This window comes from Stegodyphus dumicola, chromosome 6 (genome assembly GCF_044657685.1).
Source record: "Stegodyphus dumicola isolate Sdum_Otavi_A_Nest chromosome 6, ASM4465768v1".
Lineage (NCBI taxonomy): Eukaryota > Metazoa > Arthropoda > Arachnida > Araneae > Eresidae > Stegodyphus > Stegodyphus dumicola.
In genome coordinates this window covers 219,980,601-219,990,371 of record NC_140773.1, presented here as the reverse complement: position 1 = coordinate 219,990,371, position 9,771 = coordinate 219,980,601, and the positions used below count along the sequence as shown (strand labels likewise).

The following is a 9,771-nucleotide window of genomic DNA, read 5'->3' as shown; positions in this document are numbered from 1 at the left end:
TCAACAAACAGGATGTTAAAACTTTCCATGCTCTTTTAAACTGAAAGTGAGGGAAGTTTGTAATTTCTGTTCGGTGTTACAGATGGCGCCACGAGTGTAGAATTGTGAAAAGTATGAAACGACTTTTGCACTAGCATATAGAGATTAATTTAAATTAAAAAAAAAAAAAAAAAAAAATTCAAGTTTTTGTAGCAAAAATCGCACATCTAATACGAATGTACAGTTCCAAAATTTAAACGGGTAAATATATTAATAATGTTATTAATCAGTCTAGGTATGCGTACCTGTGGTGTAGTGGTTATCACATCCGCCTAACACGCGGAAGGTCCCATGTTCCGAGCCCTGGCAGGTACAGTAACGATGTTTTTTATTTATTTCTTGTTTTGTTTTATAAGGCATCGTTTTTTTTTAATTTAACACATATCCAACCGAAAATTCCCTGTAATAAGCGGTTATTCCCCCCTTTTTGTCAAACCGATCAAGAGAACATTGAAGAATAGCTTATTTTAAACTATAAAACCGAGGTATTTTAAAGTGCGCTAAATTGTGAAAAGCAAGCTATTTTACTAAGCAGAGGTGCTTCGTTCGCTCATTGTTTTGTGATAAGGAATTAACTCACAATGTACAATAATTTTGTTTGGATAATTCATAAAGCATTTTTGAGATTAATACATAATTATTTATTTGTAAACGTGCATGCACAGTGAAGATGAGATTACTAGCTTAGACTCTAGATGAGAATTTATATTTTGCGAAATCATATACAAAATAAGAGTTTTTCTCACTTTATTTATGCATTCTGAATCATTAAAATGGAAGATTTCCTTTATCTTCCCCGCTTTTTAAAGTTCGGGTCGTCCGCGTTTTGTTTTCAGCATTGCTTCTTTATAGTTTTTCGCAAATATCTATAAGTATGACCAATCATTAAAGTGTGCTAATAAGAAAACACAATTAATACATCTTGTTAACCCAAAGTGCGTTATCGTTTTTTACATTGTTACCACCAAATATTATCGCCCTGTATTATATTTAAAGAAAATAAATAATGAAGAATCTGCATGACTAATGTATATTTCTTGCAATGTGAAAACACGACGGTACATAGAACCATCAGATTTTGAATAACGTATTTCTCCAACCGAACATGGGCGCCTGGAAGCCCGAATTTTATATTTCGAATTTGTTTTCTTATCTATTTCATATTTTGTAAAACTTAAACGGTTAAATGACCTATTAACGAATTTTTGATTAACAAACTCAACGATTTCAAAGCAAGCAACGGCAGCACTGATGGGGAAAAAAACCGTTATCTCCAGCACGCGAGAGTCTATCGCAAATTATAAAGATACAGTGTCTCACAAAAGTGATGGGACACTTGTGCTTTACAAAAGGAAACTGCAATAAAATAAATTAATAAAAAAACATGTAAAAATTTTTGTGGGTGTGTTTCATACTTAAATTTAGTATCAATTATTACATAACATACATTTTCTCAATATATTAAAATATTAATTTAATAAAAATACAATTGCTTAGAATGGAGCAAAAAATGGCTCACATAAGTGATGGGACACTTACTTTTCCATCAAATATTTATCCAAAAATTTTACTTTTTAAAAGGTTTTAATATTTTGTTTGGATTTTCTTTTACTTTTAAAACACGATTTAATCTTCTTGGGATGGGTTCGACTAATTTTTTTGTGATTTCTGGAGTGATTTTACCCCATTCTTCTTGAAGCACCGATTTTAATTGTTGTTTTGAAGAAATGGTGTATTTGCGAATTCTTGATTCCAATTCTTGCCAAATATTCTCTATGGGATTTAAGTCTGGAGATTATGGTGGTGTTTTTATTATTTCAGAACAGTTATACAGCAGCCAGAGTCTAACGTTCAAAGCAGTGTGCTTGGAGTCATTGTCCTGGTAGAATTTAAAATCGTTATGAAGGTTCAATTGTCGTGCTGAAGATTTCAAATTTTGATTTAAAATGTCAATATACTTGTACTGATCCATTATACTGTCAATAAAAACAAGATTACCAACTCCAGCGGACGACATACACCCCCATACCATAACTCCTCCTCCACCATGTTTTACTGTTGGCACCAAGTTCTGTTTGCGAAATTCTTCCCTGGGTTTTCTCCACACCAAGATTCTACCGTCAGAACCAAATATATTAAATTTACTCTCATCAGTAAATATAACTTCAATCCAGTAATCAGAATTCTTATTTTTATGTTGGATTTTGCGAAAGCCAGTCTGAGTTTTCTATTCTTTTCACTTAAGAAGAATTTTTTCCTGGCTGCTCTACCGTGATATCCAGTAGATCGAATTACCCTTCTAATAGTCTCAGAATTAACAATTACTCCATATAATTCATGTAAATCAACAGCAACTTTAGGAGCACTCATTCTTGAATGTTTTTTTAATATTTCGAATGATAATTCACTTTATTCCATTGGATAGCTCTGATGGTCGGCCAGGTCTTCTTTTATCCTGAATCATACAGTGTCTCACAAAAGTGATGGGACACTTGTGCTTTACAATAGGAAACTGTAATAAAATTAATTAAAAAAACATGTAGAAATTTTTTGTGGTTGTGTTTTATACTTGAATTTAGTAACAATTATTACATAACATACATTTTCTCAAAATATTAAAATATTAATTTAATAAAAATACAATTGTTTAGAACGGAGCAAAAAATGGCTCACATAAGTGATGGGACACTACGTACTATGCAACAAAAATCGTCTGAAGTAAGCAATAAAAATATCTTTTGGGGTATTTATTTTTACTCAAAAGCAATTGGCAATAATTTATAAAATCGTCTGCAGTATTTCTCTCCAGTTTGTTTTGGAATTTTTTGTGTTTTTTAGCTCTGTGCAGCCATGAATGCTAAACGAAAAGAAACTTTGCCTGAAATTCGAAAATTAGTTATTAATTTGCATATTGAACGTGGAAAATCTATTAGAGAAACTGCTGAAACAGTTAACTTCAGTCATTCAACAGTTTTTAATATCATTAAACGATATAAAAAGAATCATATGATTCAGGATAAAAGAAGACTTGGCCGACCATCAAAGCTATCCAATGGAATAAAGTGAATTATCATTCGAAATATTAAAAAAAATCCAAGAATGAGTGCTCCTAAAGTTGCTGCTGATTTACATGAATTATATGGAGTAATTGTTAATTCTGAGACTATTAGAAGAGTAATTCGATCTACTGGATATCACGGTAGAGCAGCCAGGAAAAAATTCTTCTTAAGTGAAAAGAATAGAAAACTCAGACTGGCTTTCGCAAAATCCAACATAAAAATAAGAATTCTGATTACTGGATTGAAGTTATATTTACTGATGAGAGTAAATTTAATATATTTGGTTCTGACGGTAGAATCTTGGTGTGGAGAAAACCCAGGGAAGAATTTCGCAGACAGAACTTGGTGCCAACAGTAAAACATGGTGGAGGAGGAGTTATGGTATGGGGGTGTATGACGTCCGCTGGAGTTGGTAATCTTGTTTTTATTGACAGTATAATGGATCAGTACAAGTATATTGACATTTTAAATCAAAATTTGAAATCTTCAGCACAAAAATTGAACCTTCATAACGATTTTAAATTCTACCAGGACAATGACCCCAAGCACACTGCTTTGAACGTTAGACTCTGGCTGCTGTATAACTGTTCTGAAATAATAAAAACACCACCGCAATCTCCAGACTTAAATCCCATAGAGAATATTTGGCAAGAATTGGAATCAAGAATTCGCAAATACACCATTTCTTCAAAACAACAATTAAAATCGGTGCTTCAAGAAGAATGGGGTAAAATCACTCCAGAAATCGCAAAAAAATTAGTCGAACCCATCCCAAGAAGATTAAATCATGTTTTAAAAGTAAAAGGAAATCCAACAAAATATTAAAACCTTTTAAAAAGTAAAATTTTTGAATAAATATTTGATGGAAATGTAAGTGTCCCATCACTTATGTGAGCCATTTTTTGCTCCGTTCTAAGCAATTATGTTTTTATTAAATTAATGTTTTAATATTTTGAGAAAATGTATGTTATGTAATAATTGATACTAAATTTAAGTATGAAACACACCCACAAAAATTTTTACATGTTTTTTTAATTTATTTTATTGCAGTTTCCTTTTGTAAAGCACAAGTGTCCCATCACTTTTGTGAGACACTGTATGATTCTTTTTATATCGTTTAATGATATTAAAAACTGTTGAATGACTGAAGTTAACTGTTTCAGCAGTTTCTCTAATAGATTTTCCACTTTCAATATGCAAATTAATAACTAATTTTCGAATTTCAGGCAAAGTTTCTTTTCGTTTAGCATTCATGGCTGCACAGAGCTAAAAAACACAAAAATTCCAAAACAAACTGGAGAGAAATACTGCAGACGATTTTATAAATTATTCCCAATTGCTTTTGAGTAAAAATAAATACCCCAAAAGATATTTTTATTGCTTACTTCAGACGATTTTTGTTGCATAGTACGTAGTGTCCCATCACTTATGTGAGCCATTTTTTGCTCCGTTCTAAACAATTGTATTTTTATTAAATTAATATTTTAATATTTTGAAAAAATGTATGTTATGTAATAATTGTTACTAAATTCAAGTATAAAACACACCCACAAAAAATATCTACATGTTTTTTTAATTAATTTTATTACAGTTTCCTTTTGTAAAGCACAAGTGTCCCATCACTTTTGTGAGACAATGTATGTTGTTTTTAAATATTTTGTGATACTGCTGTTGAATTGAATTTTATGTGGTTTAAGTGCGAAGAACATGATATGATATTTAATAAATAAAGGTAACATACAAAACATTAAAAAAAAAGCCCCCTTTGGCCGTAATATGAAATGTTGAAGCTTCCAGATTTTCTTTCTTTGTAAATTCCAGATTTCTTTTTAAATTCACTTTGTTATTTGAAATAATGCTTTTAATCTGTTTAAGTGATTCTTTTATTGCAGTAGTTACATACTGTATATATACATCACAGCTTTTTTTTTTTTTTTTTTTTTCATTTATATGAGAAAATTCTTTGCATGTCCTTGCACTTTATTTCATTCTTGAACTGTTTTACGCATAGGAAAAGGTTCTACTTGCCTTCGGCATTGTGTAAATTATGATTAAAATAGAATTTAAATGTTCTGTATTCGTGGAAGATGAATTTCTAGAAAATTGAATTTCTGATAAAAAATCTGATGTAAAGATAGACGAGTCACCCTGCTGTTAAGTAGTATTTCCACCCTATTTTAGTATTCAGTTGGCCTTCTCTCATAACTGTGATATACTGGGCACCTCCTTTTCTCTACTGTTACTGTCTCACCATTTTGGGTGCTATAGTTAGAGATTCCTTACATTATGCACCCACGTGGCAATATCTTACTGCGCCGAAACAATGCGCTTTGCGCGCATACCGGCAATACTGACCAGCGTAAACTAAACTAGACTAATTCTTTGTTGCAGAATTTGTTTGCTCCAGGTGAAGAGGGATCTGTACCTATTCCCCCTCGAAACCGATAGAGTCTTGATTAAAATCTACGCCAAACACAAGGTTGTTTGTTGCTTTGCATAATTGTGTATTTTACTTTGGCGTATTTCTCTTCTGCCTTGAAATATTTGTTTTACTGGCACGAACAATTAATCTATAGGAGCCATATAACATTTAATACGAGTTTCAGACATGTTAGAATGAGCTATTGCATTCCATTTAAAATTCAGGACTTATAGGAGCTTTATTTAAATTATAATGTAAATAACTATAAAAATACATAAAAATTAGATTAAAAAATTTAAGATCTGAAAATATCAGATTAAAGTTACCTCAAAGTTTAACATTAAAAATATTACAATGTTTTATTATATGAAAATTTTATAAAACGCCTTTCTCGCTTTTCTTCTTAAAATGAAAATAATATCTACTATTAAAAACTCATCTAACTGAATTTTTACTCAAACTGAAAGAGAAACACGCCACTGTAAAATTTAAAATTTGTCTAAAAAGCACCATTAGTTTGACGTAGGTTTTAAATGAAACTCTTTTTTGACAGTATTGACCTAATTTTAACAGTATTAGGTTCATAGATAGACCTTTTCCAAAAGCAAAATTTTTGCTCTTGAATTATCTCCCTACTCTCAATTTTAGTCCGTAAAGAAAAGATCTGCGTCTGATTGCTTCCGAAATCCATAGATCCAGAGAAAATTCAAAATCTATCCCCCCCTCCCAAAGTTTTTTTTTAAATTTGAAATTTATACTTTTGAATAATACACAACTCTGCTTTTCTTATATGTTGGTAAACTGTGCATTTACTGTTCACTCATATATGTGTGTATATTTATATACTTTTGGTGCGACCGATTGCAACCAAAAAAAGAGTTGCACAACTATAGGTTATCGCAGTCTTACATACAAAATTTCAACGTTCTGAGACTACTCGTTTTAGAATTATGTGAGATGTATACATACGTACGTATGTACAAACTTTGCAAAAAATTTATTCTGAATCCATTTTAAATCCTTTTTTTAATATGTTTTGGGAAAACGAGACCTTTATTCTGTCCGTACGTACAGATTTTATGCAAAAATATCGTTTAGATGGATTCGAGAATGGGATACTTTCGTTGAAATATGATACCCGAAATTTTTCGCGATTAGAAAATTTCCTTCACTTCGTACAAGGAAGGAAAAAGGGCCTACTCGGAAAATTGATTTTCAGAGGATCGTTTCGTTTAGAGATTCCAAGATTATCAGATGTTTTTTATGCTAATTACAGACTACCTGCTTATATCGTAGAATTCACTGTTCAAACACTTTTCTATAAATTTTCATCTTTCTTTCTGTTATAGAGATGAAATAAGTTTTATCATACTAAATTTCCCTTGCTGAACGTGAATATGCACTATTTTTTCTAATATTGATTCTTGTTCAAAAGTTACAACAAAATTTGAAAAACTTTTTTTTTTCCTAGAACTGTACACTCTTGTACAGAAAAATGCAATAGACATTACATACTCTTGTACAGAAAAAGGCAGTAGACTATGGCGAAACATCAGTAAATGTTGAGTAATAACACAATGAATATCTAAGGCTTTGAAAATGCCTCTGCTTTTTAGCTTGCTCTTTCTAGCTAATCATGTACCATATATCATCCTCCAATAGAAATGGGCTACCATCGCTGTACTCGACATCCCTTGATGTCTTTCTTCAGTTGTTACTATTTGTTGATGAAACCGTTTTCCAAGCCCATTGCTGGCAGGGACCTTTTAAGTATTACAGGGTCCCCGACCACAAGCTTCACCATCGAGCGTCATCACCCGCCAGACACTGTGACAGGAGCTGTTCTTCTCGTAGACAGACAGTAGTTGTCCTCGTCTGTCTGTCTGTTTGTAACATCCTTTCCTCCGGAACGGCGGGGAGTTGTGTTTGGAAAAAGGTACCCCCCCCCGGATTTCAAAAATTCCTGTAAAGTCATTTCGACAAATTACATCTTCGTACGACTTTAAACAGCCGAGATATTAATTAAAAACTTTGAAAACGCTAATTTTTGCGCTAATTTTTCCGACTGACAACAGTCTCGCTCGTTGGAGATAAAAATGCTTTATTTCGAAAAGCGTTGCCGCTGCTCACTTTCAAACTGGGGAGTTTGTTAATGAACAATTTTTAAGTTTTACAAAATGTGAAATAAAAATAGCATTGCAAAACATTAAACATATTATTATTATTATATAAGGTAATATTCTGACGATGAAGAAACCACGCGATTGCATGCGATTCTAGTATTTCGAAAAATGTTCGTTTATGTCAGTATTTTAAATAAACCTTTTTTGCTTTAGATTAGGATAATTGACATGGTATGTTATTACCGCGTTAATTCTTTTATTGGTCTTGAGAAAAAGTTGTTATATTATATTAAATTAAAATCGTGACGTCCTACATATGAACCTATAGTGCCACAAGCTTTCGTTTCCTGGTTTGACAACAAAAAAAATTATTTACGAATTGGTTGTTGCTTGGAAAGAATGAACTGATTTCATTTATACTGAAATGTTTTGATACATTTCCTTTTCAAGTGTACGTAGAACATATAAGTTTTGCTTTGGTCGCAGCCCGCTAATTTGTTTGGCTTGCCCGGATGGTATGGCAGACGGGGAACGGTTTTGGTGATTTTTCTCGGCACAATTGTTAGCACGATGGCACTCATTGCTGGATCATTGATTTATGGTAACCCATAGTTTGTCCACTGTGGCATTTTACGTTATTTTATTTTTAAAATAATGCGCTTGAACATGTAAAAATTCTGTGTTTTAAATATTTATGGCTGTTAAATATTGTAAATCGATTTAAGAACAGCTTCAGTATAGCCCACCTTCAAAGTTTGGCGACTTTGTTTTGGCGCCAAAGCACATGAAATATGTTGTTTTGAAAAATGGTTAAGAAATAAACTACAAAATGCCATTAATTACATTTTACCTTGGTTTAAAGGATGGAAAATTAAAATTAACCCCGAAAAATCAAAAGTGATTTACTTTAAAAAAGGAAATATCCCTCAAGACTTAGAAGATGGTGTTGTGGTGGTGTATTTAGTTACGGCAAAGCACATTAGGGCTATCTGCCTAAGGGGAGGGATGCTTTCGTGGAGGAGTTTCTAAGGGAAACTGGCTCGTATACACATGGGAAAAACCACGAAAACACCCATGCAGCCAGCCCGTTCGCCGGATTCGAACCTCGGACCGAACTACCAGTGCTCAGCGTCTTTACCGCTCGGCCGCTTGTGGGCTTTAGAATTCATTTAAAATTAGTTTTACAATTTTTTGGAGGAAAAAGAGTTTTTTAATCTGTCCTTACGTACAGATGTTAAGCAGACAGATGGACGGACAAATCGTGTCACGTGACCACCAAGTAAAATATCTAGGTGTTTATCTCGACCAGAAGTTAACTTTCAAATTTCATGTTAATTATATCAGAGACAAAGCACAACGTGCCTTAATGAGTATATACCCTCTGATGTGCAAATATTCGAAGTTAAATATCAACGCTAAAAGAACACTGTATCTAAGCACACTGTATCTAGGCAATCCGACCCATAATTCTATATGCCGCTCTGGCGTTGTCGGCTACTTCACGTTCAAACAGAGCAACGCTCCAAAGTTTTCAGAGTAAACCTCTCAGATTCCTATCGAACTCTCCGTAGTTCGTTAAGAACACTGTCATCCATAATTCTCTAAAGATTTTACCATTAGATGCCGAATTACTAAAGATTACATTCAAAAAATGTGATTCCTCCACTCACGAATTTATTAAAAACATAGGGGAGTACGACTATCTAATCGAACAGCCGCATAAACGACCCAGAACTATACATCATAATGTTTGATGGTAGTTCTAGTATATATTTTGTTATTTTTAACTATTTAATCTAGATTTTGTTTCATCTTTATCATCCTTTTCATCTTATTATGGACTTTACCCGGTACCAAGGCTGCTGACATTATCATCATTAAATTCGTATATCACGTGACAGTCTACTTCCCTAGGAATATTAAGATATAGGTACTTTCGCCTCAGACGAAAGCAGAAAAATTTCTGGGACTTGTATATATTATTTTCCATTTTTACTGTACGATACTGTGTCAAATCTACGATAATGTGTAAAAGATATGCCATTGCGAAAAGATATGCCAAAATTATTAGTTGCTATTATTACTTATCCAACGAAGACTTCATCTGTGGCCGATATATGGCGTCACC

At 32.7% G+C, this 9,771-nt stretch overlaps 1 protein-coding gene across 1 annotated transcript in view; it reads left to right on the top strand.

Annotated features, from left to right (window-relative positions):
* The first annotated feature begins 213 nt into the window (after positions 1-213).
* Positions 214-9,771, top strand: part of LOC118203040 (solute carrier family 35 member G1-like) — a 119,761-nt gene continuing 110,203 nt past the window's right edge. The window contains exon 1 of the mRNA XM_085819544.1: positions 214-349. The gene's annotated coding sequence lies outside the window, so the exon portion shown is untranslated. The remainder of the gene's footprint in view (positions 350-9,771) is intronic.